Source organism: Anser anser (genome assembly GCF_964211835.1).
Source record: "Anser anser genome assembly, chromosome: 2".
NCBI classification, from domain to species: domain Eukaryota; kingdom Metazoa; phylum Chordata; class Aves; order Anseriformes; family Anatidae; genus Anser; species Anser anser.
In genome coordinates, this window is record NC_139721.1 from 21,771,355 (window position 1) to 21,785,774 (window position 14,420).

The 14,420-nt window shown below is 49.8% G+C and overlaps 1 protein-coding gene across 2 annotated transcripts in view; it reads left to right on the forward strand.

Annotated features, from left to right (window-relative positions):
* The first annotated feature begins 6,376 nt into the window (after positions 1-6,376).
* Positions 6,377-14,420, forward strand: part of NCALD (neurocalcin delta) — a 54,157-nt gene continuing 46,113 nt past the window's right edge. For both annotated transcript variants that reach the window (XR_014579030.1, XM_083822626.1), the window contains exon 1: positions 6,377-7,009. The gene's annotated coding sequence lies outside the window, so the exon portion shown is untranslated. The remainder of the gene's footprint in view (positions 7,010-14,420) is intronic.

Below are 14,420 nucleotides of genomic sequence, written 5' to 3' on the forward strand. Positions count from 1 at the left end.
TTCATTTCATAGAATCATAGCATCGTTAGGTTTGGAAAAGACCTCCAAGATCACCTGGTCCAACAATCCCCCTACCAACAATATCTCCCACTAAACCATGTCCCTAAGCACCACATCCAACCTTTGCCAGCTCTTCCATTACTCTGTGATTCTTAGAGATCATCTGGCCCTCTGATTCAGGCACATTAAAACCCTTCAAATTTTATTCCATTTCAGGTTTGGCAATTTTCATCTCCATATTCTTAGCCAAATAAGCTACCCTGTCTTTGTCCTTCTGCTCATTGTCCTCCATTTTTACTGCAAGTGGAGATTACATTAAGGATTACATTAGTCTGGGGACCATAGCAAGGCTGTCTTTAATTTGGACGCTGCGTAATAACTGCCCTTCTTTTTCTCCTCATATTTATCTCACGAGGCTGGACACTGGGGTGAATTTCCTTTCCAAAGTTAACACTGTTTTGGGTTGAGATGTTACTCGACCTGTTTCAAAATTGCCAGTTGCTCATGAACCACTTTGGGGCCTAAGCCATCCACCAGATTCGGCATTAAAATACAATCGGTCTTCTGTGTGAATCTTCTTGTAGCTGCCCTTCCAAAAACAAAATTACGTAAATAAATAAACAAATGAGAAGATTTAATGGGTACACCAGCTGGAAAATGCTGCTCTTGCCCGTGCTGCCAAGGCAAGCGTGGGCCACAGAGGCCGCGGAGGCCTGGGGCCGGTAATCTGGCTTGCCGAGGCCCTTCCCTTTGCCTCACGGTGACGGCTTCGAGTTTGCTCCAGTTTGTTTTGTTTTGCTGCGTCTGGTTGCTGGGATTTAGCACAGCTGAGTGAGTTGCATTATCCCACTCAGAGATAATGTGGGAAAACAGCCTTGGTCGTCACTCGCTGAGGGGAGGCCGGGGACATCTGCTGTGGCTGGACAGTGTCAGCCCAGCGAGGACAGAAAGGTGCTTCGTGCGGTGAGGCCTGTCACCGGAGCTTCGAGTACGACATAGTTTTTAGTTCCTACCAAAGGCAGATGAGAGAAATAAATGCAGCAGATATTAAAAAAAAAAAAAAAAAAAGGTAACTGGATTTTGCAGAATTTGGCTGTTCCTAGCTTGCTTTCATTTATTCTTGGGGTATTTCTACATGTTTTTGGCAGGCACTCGCTGGCTCCATCTCACATGTGCTCTGCAGCAACCAAGCATTGTCTGAGTGCGCTTACCTTCTTAGCTTCGTTTTCTCTGTGCCTGTGTTTTTTTACCATGTATACCGTGCTCAGGTGGCTTTCAGTCAGTTCAAGCCAGGGGCAGAGTGAGTTCATAATCTGTCTGCAAAATACCCTGCATGTGTTCCCCCAGAGTAAACTGAAGCCAACAGAAGGACTCCCGTTGACTTGCCCGAGCCTGTCCATGTTCAGGTTCACATAAAGCATCACACGGTTCAGAGCACAGCTAGGACACACAGCTGGTTGTCATGGCTGTTGCTCTGCACCCACCTCCCTCCACAGCATCAGGCAGTGCCAGGTCTGCAGAGCCTGTGGTACGAGGACAACCCCTACATCTACATTTGCACGAGCATTTCAGGCTTGCACCACAGGTATGGGACCAACCAGCATCCACATGTCTGTCCTGTCTCACAGCAAGGTCAGGGGGATGCACCCATGCACCAGAGGTGCTGGATCTGGGGATTGCAGAGACAGCAGGAGTGCTGAAAAAGGAGAAAATGTGGGTTGTCCAGGGGATGCAGCTCATCACTGCTGCTGGGGTTGGTGCTTGGGCACCGCTGGGTCATCCTGATCTTCTTTGGCAGAGGTAATGCTGAATAGCAGGGTTCCTCCACACCCCATAACGATGCCCTCTCCAGCTCCTCCTTCTGTCTTGAGGGCGTTTATCACAAATTTATCATCACTTATGTTTTGGGTATCAAAGGGAGAAAGGGGAAAAGAGCATGCTATCAAGGAACAGGCAAAGACAACCGGTGCAAGCCAGAAAACATATGCCAAAAATGCTTTCATTACTATCTCTTCAGCAGCTACTGACACCAGGAAGCCTTCCTCTGTTATCTGTGGAGGACGAAGTTACTGAAAGGCCTGCCAGAAGCGCTGTGTGTCTGCAGCATGTGCAGGAACAGCCCGTTCCCCTTCCGAGAGTGAAACTCCAGGGCTTTCTTCGGAGCTCACATCTTCAAAGTGCTCTGAACCCTGCTTATCCACTAACAAGGAGTCAAGGGCATGGCAAAGCCTGGCCATTTAGAGGACTCCCACCTAGCAGCCAGGAGCATCAATTAGCTGCTGCAGGAGGCACTAGAGGGAAGGAGCACAGAGGTGTCCTGATGAGCACTGGCAGGGAAACCAAGCATAACCAGCTGTTCCTTGTGTCCAAAGCCGACCAAGATGGATTTTTCCCCTGTGATCAGATAATGCTGCTTCCTCAGGATCCTCTCTGCCTGTTTTTCACATTTACCAGGACCCTGATACCTGGTGATGGTCTAACACAAACAGCCTGACGTGTGTGTGCAGCCCTGGGTGGATGGCCACCAGGGCTGGGCTCTTCCCATGCCTGGTGTGCGGGGATGCTCAAACAGGCACCAACAGGGCTGCTGGGACTGGGTTACAATACTTCATCATCCTTTAGGTGGGAAAAGGGGTCTCCAGTGCCAACAACTTATCTGCCTCTCGGGGCCTCAAGGCAATGGGAGATATTGTGCTGGGGCGGTGGTGCCTTCACCAGGGAAGGGTAAGGTGGCACCGGGACTTCTGAGTGCGGGCAGTGAGATGCCATTAAAGGTGCTCTGAAATTCTTTTTTTCCTTCTTTTTTCTTTTTAATAAATCAGGCCATTTATGTGCTGGCATATTTAGCAAGAGTGTGATATAGTGTTTCCATGTGAGAGTGCAGGCTGGTGGTTAGTTATTACAAATTAAACACCGGCAGCTACTTAGATAAGATAAGCTACACGGGAGTGGATGGCAGCAGCTCAAGGAAAGGGGTAAGAAAATGTGGAGGAGAATGAGGGAGTGGAAGCACAGGAAAGGAAAAATGAGAAAAGAGCAAAAACATTTCAAATTTGCCAAGTGTGATAAATGTTGCGAAGATTTTTTTTTAAAGCAGGAAATGTTCCTTTTCAATATAGGTGGGACTGAAATACAGATGACTGAATTCCTGTTACAGATTTCTGTTCCTTTCTCCCTGCTGGAGAAAGATTCATTTGGGAGCAAAAGGATATTTCTATCTTGTTTCTTTGTTTATCTGCACCCGCTATCGCTGTGTGCACGGTTGGTTTCCACCAGGCTGTCAGGCACTTGGGCTCTCATCCAGCAAATACTTAAGCACACGTGTAACATCCCGGCCGGCGTAAGGTTATCCATGTGCTTGGATGACTTTGGGTCAGGATCTTAATATCTCTGCTGCTCAGATGTGACTTCCACACAGCAAGGAGGAGACGCAAAAGAGCCAGACATTTAGAAATGTTGTGAGACCACGGAGATCCTGGCAAGAGGGCTCAGGGGGTAATTCACTACCTGAAATATTAGTTTGACACTAGGGAAGAGAAAAAAAAAAAAAAAGCACGTCAATTATTTTCCAGAAAGTACTGCTTTGGGATATTGGAAGCAATCATCAGATTCAGTCCAAATGAGCCAGATTAGGTTAAAACATGGAAATGGGAGGGGGGTGAGCAGTGGGTCTGAGAGCAGAGGGGCTGTGCTTCCTGGGAGGGTGGACGTTGGCAGGGCACATGATGCTGACCCCTCCTGCCCACACAGCTCTTTGCTGGAGCCCCACTGCAAACGAAGACCTTTGTCTCCAAATAGCCTTGCTTGTTTTAAAAATGTTCAAAATGCCTTCTTTGATCCAAAGCGATTTTTTTTTTCCCCCAGCAAGTTGCCAAGTAATCCGTTCTTCTTCGATCCAAATGGCTTTTCCTTGGTTTCTTTCAGTTTGGCCCTCAAATAAGAAAAAGAAAAAAGAAAAAAAAAAAAGAAGGAAAAAAAAAAAAGCAAGTGCACACAGCTCAAACACATCAGTTAATGGGAAGCATCCGCATTCGGCAGCAAAGTCAGTCTTCTGGCTGGTCCCTTAGGAGGCGCTGACGGCAATTACTAGATGATGGGGATTTTTTCCAGCTAGGAGTATTTCAGTTTTCATCCTCTCTCTCATGTTTTTGAACTTGTCTCCTGGTGCTTCAGTGCCCGCCAGGTGGGATCCCTGCCCCATCCAGCAGCCCTGCTGCTGCCCAGAGGCCACCTCAGCTCCTCTCGCTCTCCTGGCTGTGACCAAAGACATCCAAAGACATCTCGTGGTGCAAGAGCAGCACACCCCTGAGGTGTTTGCAGGGGAAGGGATGCTCGCTACCCACGCACACACCTCCAGCCTGGTGACATCTCCCACTGCAAGGACGGGGAGTCCCCAAAACTGCGCTGCAGGCTGCTGCACGGGAGCCCAGGGCTGCTGCTCCTGCACGGGGAATCACTCAGCCCCTGGGAGCAGGAATAGCACCACTGAAGAGCCCAGGCACATATATGGAGAGCACGGGGTTTTCTTACAGCGCTGCATTCCTGGGAAACCATCTTCCACCTGATTTGGCTTGAACAATAATTCTTTCACTGGGCCACCTTCAGTGAATGGGGTGGGCCGAGCCACTGGTGCTCATTGTTTTTCTCCCGGCACCCTCTTTGCCTGCAATGCCATGTCAGCTGCATGACAACTAAAATGTCTTTTCCTGCGGGTTTTTTTTTCCACCCTGTTTTTCTACAAGCGCAGAAGTCAACACGGCAACATTTTGCTGAGCCCTGTTTCTGTCTCTTTTTTATCTGTACTTCTGATGCCAATGGAAACATTACCCCTCTTTCAAACTGCAAACTGCAGTCACCAGCAAAACACATTGGCTTTTTTTTTTTAATGTAGTACATTAAAATCATGTCTACTTGCTTCTTTTTTTCCCCCCTTCTATTTTAAAAAGCAGTAGAAGTCATGGATATTTGAGGGAAGATTTCAGCACGAAGCACTTTTCTAAGCATCGTTTTTGTGAGAGAAAAGTCAAGTGGATTCCCAGCTGCCAAAACGATGGGGATCCTTTCTGAGGGCAAGCTTGCCTTGCTGACTGATACCGGGGCAGACTGAGCCTTCTGTGGGTTCAAAGACCCAGCCAGATAGTATTTCTGCTCCCCGTGTGTATTCTGGTTTATGGGCAAACAAATGTTATCTATTGTTAGCTCGGCAGAGCCAGAACAAGAGCGGGATGAAGAGCTGGACCCAGTCCCACTCTGCAGTGCTGTAACTGAGTGTAAGTTATTGCATATGTCTGGATGCGAGCCTGCTCGGGGTGTTTTAGATAGATACAGATATAGATACAGATACAGATATAGATTATAGATAGCAAAGTGTGTGCTATGATCACGGCACATATTACTGTGCTCATTGATGCTCCAGCAGCCTGTCCATCGTGCTGAGGATGAGGGAGGTAAGGTCCTGGATGCAGGACGGACACATCTCCTGCACCAGGATGAGAAGCACAGTGCCAGGTGGATGAGACACGTTTGCTCCTCTGAGGGCTTCAGCCCTTAAATATAGTTTTATGCATTTTTCTAACCAGTGCCAGTGTCTCACTGCTTTGTGCTCACTTGGCTGGCTGACACGACAAAAGACACAGATTTGGCACTGGGGATTTTATCATGGAAAAGTGAAGCTAAATCAGGGAATATCCACTTTTCTGCCACGTTCAGCTGGATTTGGGGGCCTGCAAGGGATGAATTTTGTTGCTTTCATCTCTGGGTGCCTGGGTGGTGTACTGGTCCCTGCCCAGCCTCCCCCCAGCCTTAACAAAACGCCTTGTAAAACGCAGAGGTTATAGCATCTGCTTTTGTGAAAAGGACTTTTAAAAGAGTTAAAGACTTTAAATTCTCCCCCATGTGCACACATTTCTGCCCGAGCAGCAGTTTGGCAGTAGCACACCATGCAGTGCCTGAGTGATCTCTTTCTAAACTGAGATCCCAAACTTTCTGTTGTGTTTTACAAACATTGCCATTAAATGGAGAAATATATCTGTGTGTTGTTATGGTACGGTTTTATTGGTCGGTGTTGACATGAAGCTTCAGCCCTCTGTGGTGGATTAACACATGTGGTTATATGTAACACATGTAGCACATGCCGGGCTTTTAAAAATCCATCACATTATCCTTGTTCTGCTAAACTGTCACAGGCTTTTCAGCGAACCGTGAATATTTTCTTTTTAAGGCAGGGTTTTTAGGCAGCTGGGGCTGCCTTGCTGTGTTGCAACCACTCCCCGTGCCCCTTCGCTTTAAGGAGAGGTACGAGTGGCAAGGCGGCGGAGAGATGCGCACCGTATTTCATTCTGTCCGTCCATCCTTCCAGGCAGCCCACATATCTTTAAAGCGTTTTCCAGTTATTCTGGGGGCTAGGTGAAGGTTGGGGAGGTGCCTGGGGTCAGGTGGAGGTGGGAGCTGCTTTGTCCTCATCCCAGGACATCCCGCTGGCCGTGCATCGCCGAGGCGCCCCGTATGCGGATGCCCCATCGCGTGGGTGCACCAGGCAGAAAAGTTTGGCGGTTTCTTTTATTTTTTTTTCTTTTTTTTTAATGCTGCATGTGGGGATGCGGGAGGAAGAGGAAGAGGGAGGTGCATTTTCTAGCGGGGACACGTTCACCATCGGTGCAGTGCCGGGACGAGCCCCGTCCGGCCGAGCTGCGGGAGCCCCGGGTGCTCGGGCCGCCCGTGCTGGTTGGGATGCGCGCCCCGTGTGACAGATGACCTATTGAAATAATTTCGGAGCAGTGCTGGGGTTGCCACGACAACCAATGCTCTCTTGGCTTTCATCTGGCCATGTGACAGCCACTTTGACGTCAGCTGGAGGCAGAGCCTGTGGTTTGGGCCGCGCAGCCAAAGCCTTGTGAGAACCTAGTGGATGCTGGATTTATCCCCGCCGCCGCCGCCGCCGCCGCTGCTGCTGTTTCTCAGGGGCTGCCAGAGCATGGACTATTAAAAACTTGCATTTCTGCAGTGTGAGGTAACCGTTTGCTTTATGTTCTCCTCAGGTATTTCCCCCCCTCCCCTCTTTTTTTTTTCCTTAAAAAAAAAAAAAAAAGGGATAAAAAGCAGTTTATCGTGACCGGTGTTTCTTTCACTTGTTTGTTTTGGCTGGAAGTTTGCCTTGATGAACAAGCCCGGCGCTATCAGATAAATGCAAAGCAGCTTCCAGTTGCTTAATTCTGCGTGCAGACTGCTGAGCGGAGTTAAATTTGGATTAATGATCCGTGAAAGCAGAATAAAATGATATTGTTCTCGTTTGACACCGTAGGAATATAGATGAACACGAGCAGTCCTAGGCTAACCCATCCGGGGGTTCAAAGAAACCGTGCCTAGGTATGTCGCTGCTCCGGGCATCTACACAGCCCTGTACCTCTGCTGGAACTTGGGTATTTCTTAACGCTGCCCAATCCGGGCGGTTTTGTCCCCATCGTGCGCAGGGAGCGGAAAGCCCGCGACAGATGCTGCTGGGAGCAGCTCGCTGCCGAGCTCCCCGAGTTGGCGGCCGTGAACCAGCTTTGTTCGCCCCCGGCAGCTGGACACGGCTCGTGCTTTCTGTCCTGGCTGGGGGCACGCTCTGGGCTCCCCGGTGCCCGCAGAGGGACGGATGGGGAGCTTCCTGAAAAACCATCCGCAGTATGCCAGGATGAGCAACTTAGGCGTTTACCCTTTCTCTCGCATGCACGGCTTTTCTGCCTGTATTTATTCTGCTGGGGGTGAAGGGTGGTTAGGAGAGCTAAAAAAAGGAGCCGTAGCCTGAGCAGCACCATGGCAATTGAAAAATGAAACGCTATTTGGGTGTTTTTTTATAAAAAGAAAAAGAGCAGGGAGCTCGGCTGTCTGCGTTGTAGTGGCTCAGAGGAGGCTGTTTTGGAGGAGACTGCAGGGTTGCTGAAGTTTAGTGCCGCAGACGGAGTTTGTCTGCGTGTGACCATCTATGTGTTCGCCCTGAGAACAGGCTGCAGACGAAGCATCGTGTGCGTTATTTCCTGGAAAAGTACGTTAGACCGTTCTTATCTTCTCTAATTAAATACTCCTGTTCCCTTCCTCCCAAAGTTCAAAGGGTTTATTGATAATGGTAATGATTTGCTAAAGCAGCTGCCACTCCGAAATGACTACGGAGCTGCCAAACAATTTAAAACACGGTGCAATAAAAGATAAAAAAGGAAAAAAAAATAAAGCGTAAGAATTATCCTGATGTTACTAAGTGCAGCAGAAGTAAGTGTTTCAGAGAGGGAGCCAAGGCAGAGATTAAAACTTAAGGCACTTCTGTAAGGAAAGTTATGGCTTAGTGCTCTGGGTTTGGCAGTCTTCGCAGACCCACAAGGATAAATGCAGCTGAACCCCCTGAACCATTTCACTTGGCGTTATCTGCTCTTTCCAACGTAACTCTTGTGTCCGAATGATCAACGTTTTGGAGATGGAAATATTTTGAATTGTGTTTATTAAATCCTTTGCCTGATGCCAGTGCATCTGTGCATGAGAAATCCCCACTCACTCCTCGTAGGTGCAGCTAGCAAGGGTTTACAACACACGCGCAGCATCGCGGCGCTGGGACAGCATCCCATGCCTGCCTTCCCTCCGGGCTGCCCTTGTTTCGCCGTGGTCATGGTCTGTGCCCCCTGCCAGCCTGCAGGCACCCCAGAAATGTCCACAAGGGGAAAAATAATCAAGGCAGCATTCTCTGAAAAGCTATTCATTAGAAATATTTAAAAAATGGGTCCCTCATCTCCAGTTTAATTGGCGTATCTCGCGTTAGCAATGCGGAGCAAGCCTTCATAAGGATGACGAATTGCCTCCCATGTCACCAGGAGGTTCCCGGTGGTGCTGGGTGGGTGTGTGAGGGGATGTGTCCTGCCTGGCCCCGTCCCCTCTGCGGGGCTCTGGGCACCCCACCATCCCCTCGGAGCCCCGGGGGCAGGGTGGCCGTGACAGCCAGCGAGGCAGCTCGCAGGTGCTGGAATCTGCAGTGCATGGGGATGGCACAGGAAGGGAAGTGAGAGTTGTTCGGGGTCCGCGCGCTTCTTTCTTGTGATTTTGTCCTCTTGTTTCGTTGGTCAGCTCTGTACCAAACTCTTTCACCCAACGCTTGGGTTTTACCGTGATAGTGTGTGGATTTCCAAGGAAGCAGAGCACTAAGCCTCCCTCCGTCCCTTTGCCCACCATGAGAAAAGACCAAGCAGCCTTTGGGTTCCTGCCTCCTTCCCACCGCCGAGGAGCAGGAAGGGGACTGCTGCCCATCCCTCCTCTTCTGCCCGGTGCTGCAGCCTCAGGCTGCAAACTTGGGCTTGAAATCCCCCAACACAAAGAGAAAAAAAAATGCATGGGCTTGGTGACACCGCACCTTCTTCTGGGGACACCAGAGGGACCCCCACAGCTCCCATCAGCCCCAACAGCTCTTGCACCCTGTCCGCAGGGAAGGGTGAGCAGCCCCGTAACCGCCCCGGCGCTGGAGCACTTCGCCTAGGGGAGACCTTGCCTGGAAACAGGACCGAGAGCTCCTTGAGTCACTTCTCTCACAACTGGATGCAGCCGGGGAAATTAAAAACAGACTCAAGCTGTTGATGCCTCCAGCCTAGTAATAATAATACGCTCAGGCCCTTAGTGTGGTCTACCTTGATCTGGTTGAGTTGATGGGCAATGACAATCTAAATTTAGGCTAGGAGCATAATAAAACCTAAAAAAAAAAAGAAAAAAACACTTGCAGCACAGAACGCTGACTCCTTCTTGCATTTCTCAGACCGAGGAGGTTTCTGCTGTCATCCTAAAGGTCCCAGATGCTACTCAAGGCGGTGTTTTGGGGGGGAATAAAATCCCCCCTATGGGGAGAATTGTCAAACAGTGGGAACTGATGTAGCCGTATTGAGTTTCAGGCTCTTAAATTACATGCTGCAGAAGTTGGTTTCCACCCTGCTAAAAACCATTACGTTGTGCTAATTTAATGTCCCGCATCAACTTGAGCAACAACTGGTTTAAATGATAGCTGAGCAGCAGCAGAGAGCTGGCATTTTAATCAACAGTTGCTTTTCCAATTAGACCCAGATGCCACGCGTGTGGTACACTGAATGCAGAATAAAAGCTGACCTCATTGCTGGTTCCAAGCTCAAGCGCAGAAATCCTCGCTCTGGAATGTGTTGGTAGCCATCTTTTAGAAACAACCTTCCCTGGTGAGCCAAAGTCTACGCAGACAGCTACAGTCAGATAACAGTTTGAAAAATAGAATATGTTTTGGCTGTACTTTCGCTGCTGTTAAATTTATCTTCTTAAATAGCAGGGAGTATGAGCTGAGGTTTGAGAAACAGTAATTTTGTAATTATTTTACATGGATCGAATTATTCTGTCATCAAATTTGCATTTCAGACAGCATTACAGTATGAAAATATAATTAGAAACTGTAATTCAGGAATTGCTGAATGTGATATTTCCCAGAGGGAGCACCGCGAAGAAGAAGCTGCCCTTTTTACAGCTCCACCAAAGGTTGAAATCCTATAGGTGGGAAACGTGGACGCCGAGTTGTGAAGTTCCTCTCCGTTCTGTGACCATGCTGCAGCCTCAACACGCTGTTGACTTTCTAACGAACTTCTTTTTTTCTTTCTTTTTTTTTTTTTTTGGTGAGATTCATTTCCACAGAAACTTCTAATCATTAAGAGCTGAAGTGCTCAGATCCTGTTCTGCTGAATTTCAGTCTGGCTGTGCTGATAGTTGCCGCATTGCTTGCAGCCACAAAATGACACGAAGATAATGTAAGGATCTGTTTTACACCCAGAAAAGCCAAGAAGCTCGCACTTTGGGCTGAAATGCTGTTTTGAATTTGCCCAAAGCCTGAAATTCTCAGCAATGTTCCCTCCCACTGGGGCTTGGCTTAGCTCTCTTTCTCTTCTTTCGTTAATTCAAGGTGTTTTGCTGTTCTTGTTCGCAGCGTTGTACAAAGTTTTAGCTGCATAAATCTCACTGATGTCAATCCTTAAGCTTTTCTTATAATGCTGATTGTGATCTCTGGCTTATCATAGATATATTAGCTGGAAACAAGCACAATCTCTCTTTGTAGTTGGGCTCATGCCGATAAATCCCTTCGTATTTTCCTGGAAACACACGCTCCATGGGAAAGCACCATCCCTGGCAAGCTTTTCCCACCACCTTGCTGGGACATTGGACAAGGCAGTGTGTGGAGCAGGGCTCGTGATGCACAAAGCAAAGCTGAGAGGAGGCAGAAGCTGAGTGTGAAGCACATTTAGTGTTTCCCTCTCCCCATACATCCTTCAGGGTCCTGCTAAGAGACGGACCCCGTGCTCTCTTTTCTCATCCCAAGGGCCACCTTCTGCACCCAACCCACCCGGCCGTGCTGCGGGGGAAGGCGTTGCCCCATCGCTTGCATTTTGGGTGCGAAGCATCAGCATCACAGCATCAGCACAGACGACCTGGGAAGGCAATTTTGTTAGGAAGGATGAAATAAGGCAAATTTGCTCTTCCTGGACTGCCCTGCGGCAGGAGGGGCAGGGGAAAGCAGACGAGCATCATGGCCAGCTCCTCTCCTCGCCGACGGCCCAAAATTACCAAAGCACAAGGGATGCAGCTCATCTGAAGTGCCCAATTTCAGCTGGGTGGCACCCGGGGAGGCTGCAGCCATCCCGCCCTGAGCACTTGTATCTCGATCAGAGAGCTCTGCTCCTGCTGCGCAAATGCTCCTTGCGGCAAAGCCCAGATGCCAGGGGGAAGCGAGCACAAAGCTGCTGATTATTTCCCCGACTGCTGCATGCTTCCTATCACAACACTATTCTTTTGTGCAGAATGGCAGCCTGATTGCACAGCCCTCTTTAACTTCACCATTTTAGCCAGCCCAGGTCCAATTAGAGCAATTATATCTCGGCAGAAACACTGTCTGTTGTCCTCTGGACCTGCCTGTCAATGTCCTATTCAGGGCTGTTTATCTTGTGTGGGGTTTTTCATATAGAATCGCTCTGACCCTACTAAAGCAGCCTCATCTGAGGGACAGCCTGCATTTCTGTAGAGTTGCTTCATGGGCTCACATGAACAAGAAGAGTGCAGACTTGCAGCACCAAGGATGCATCTTCCAGTCTAACCGCGGTCTCCTCTTGCTTGAACACTGCTGCTGATTTGACGTGGCATGCAGGACCCTTCACTTTCTCTTATTTTACTGCTTAAAATGGACCACGGGATCTGAATTTGCAGCTCTTCCTTGCTGTGTTGGACGGTTTCTTGGATCAAAACCCCCAACTTGAGCTGCAAGGAGCGTTGGACAGCACGTGCTGTTAGACCCCGCACGGTTCAGAAGCCTGTGTGGGACCACTTGGTGATTCAGGAGCGCGGGCACTGCTGCAGAAATCCCATCTGCATGCTGTTACCTCTGCTGTAAAGGCTTGATGAAGGAGCTGAGGGACTCCTGCAAAGGAGGTCTTGCTCGCCACCTCTAAAATAGGAGAAGAGAAGCAGAGCTGTGTGAAAGCAGAAGCCCTGGGACTCAGGAATGTCAGAGGTGGTAGAAAGAGGAACCAATCTCCTGAACAAAACAATCTTCTATCTTCTCCTACTTCCCCTGGAATGGGAGATTTAGGGAGCAGGTTTTTCATGCGTTCAGAGTTTTCTTCCCAAAACGAATTTAACTCTTCTTTGAGAATTCAGAAATGAGGAGCTGAAAGCAGGAGCTCAGACCCGAGCTACCCTTCCTCCAGCAGCACCACGACAGCAGCTCCACCGCACTCACCCGTTTCCCATTTTGCTGCTGCTCTGCTCGGCTTTAGCTCGCGCAGGAGGGCGGCTGGCCCTTTTTTCTCTTGGACAGCAGCGTGGCTGTCACCTGTGTCTCGCCCCCACCAGGGCTGCCAAGAGACCTTGCATATGTGCACTCACACCCATGGCAAGGATAAAGCAGAGCTGGTGACACAGCGGCACACCACGCCTCGCACCAGCCCTGCAGGGGCCTCGGTGAATTTAGTTGTCTAGGTCTGCGGTGGCAAAAGCTCAGCTAGACCTGCAGCCCTGGCCGATGCAGTTCCCTTCCTCGCAGCAATGCTGGCCTTCCTCCGCCCAACACCACTGCCGTGCTGGGGTACAGCTCCCAGTCACTCTGTGCACATAATGCTTGTGATGCCCCAATTAGAAAAACACATTTTTTTTAATGGGGCAAAAAGCTGACAGAGGAGCTGGTAGGGTGGCTGCTTGCTTGATTTGCGCTCTCTTCCCATTAAAGACTGTGACCCTTGCAGAAACTTCCACCTCACTTAATTCAGTGTTTGATCAAAAAGTGTATTTTTGCTGATATTTCACTGCGCCTTAGCTATGAGCTCACTGTGGCCTTGCTCCCACGCTGGGAACCCACAGGAAAATCCTTTCCCTGCGCTCAGCTCCATCCATGCTCAAGGAAGGCACTCAGTGCAGGGTGGTAGAGAAGGGGTTAAACCAAATCACGGTTACCACTTCAAGGCCTTTTCTAAAATAGCAGCTTTTCTTTTGTTTGCTGAATTCCCCGTGCTTTTCCAGTGCTGCTCCCATTATTCATTTCGTTCCCGAAATAACAATTTTTTAACCAGAGGAATGGCTGGGGCTGGGAGAGGAGGGGACCTGCGGCCGGGGCCGGACAGCTGCAGGCTCTCGTGTGTCTGCACGAGCAAATGCCAGGCTGCAGAGGGATGTTGGCGGGACACCGCGGGGCAGGTGGCGATTCCCAGAACCTAAAGCAATCGTGTCTTCTCAGCCGTAAGCCTTTTCATGACAGCCCTCAGCAGCGCTCCTCGGGGCAAGCTCCAGGAGCTGCCCTGGAGTCAGCAGGCACCGGGGTGGCCGTGCCCAGAGCAGTCACCCGCTGCTTGGACAGGTGCTGCTGCTAAATTCGGGGGGCTGGGCACACCTCGGCTGTCTCTGTGGTTTGGGGGATGAATCACCCAAGCCTTCCATGCTCAGTGCTGGCAAAGGCTGAGCCCACCAAGGGCTCACCCCTCAGAGCCCCAGCAAGCCCAGCACAGAGCCCGAGGTGCTGGCAGAGCACGTCCCACATGATTTGGAGCCTGGTTCCTAATCCCCTTCCAACACCCCTCTCCCAAGAGGTAATAGCTTGCTTCCCCCAGGTCCTGGCATTGAGGAAGGTGAGGATGTTCAGCAGCAAGGAAGAGGGATTTCCCTGTCAGTCAGCCCCTGTGTTGGGGAATGCTCCCAGATGCATTTGCTTTGTAATTGCAGGTGATGTGGTGTATGCCATCATGTGTAACGAGGTGGAAATTCTTGGAAAAACCCTTAAAAATAGAAATGCAGCTTTCCTGAAACCTGGTGCTGGGGGAGCTGGGACCTCCGGCTGCTACCAGCAGGAGCCCAGCCCGCAGGGGCACGACCCCCAGGCTGGCAGCTAGAGCCTGTCACACAGAGCAGTCGGTTTTAGC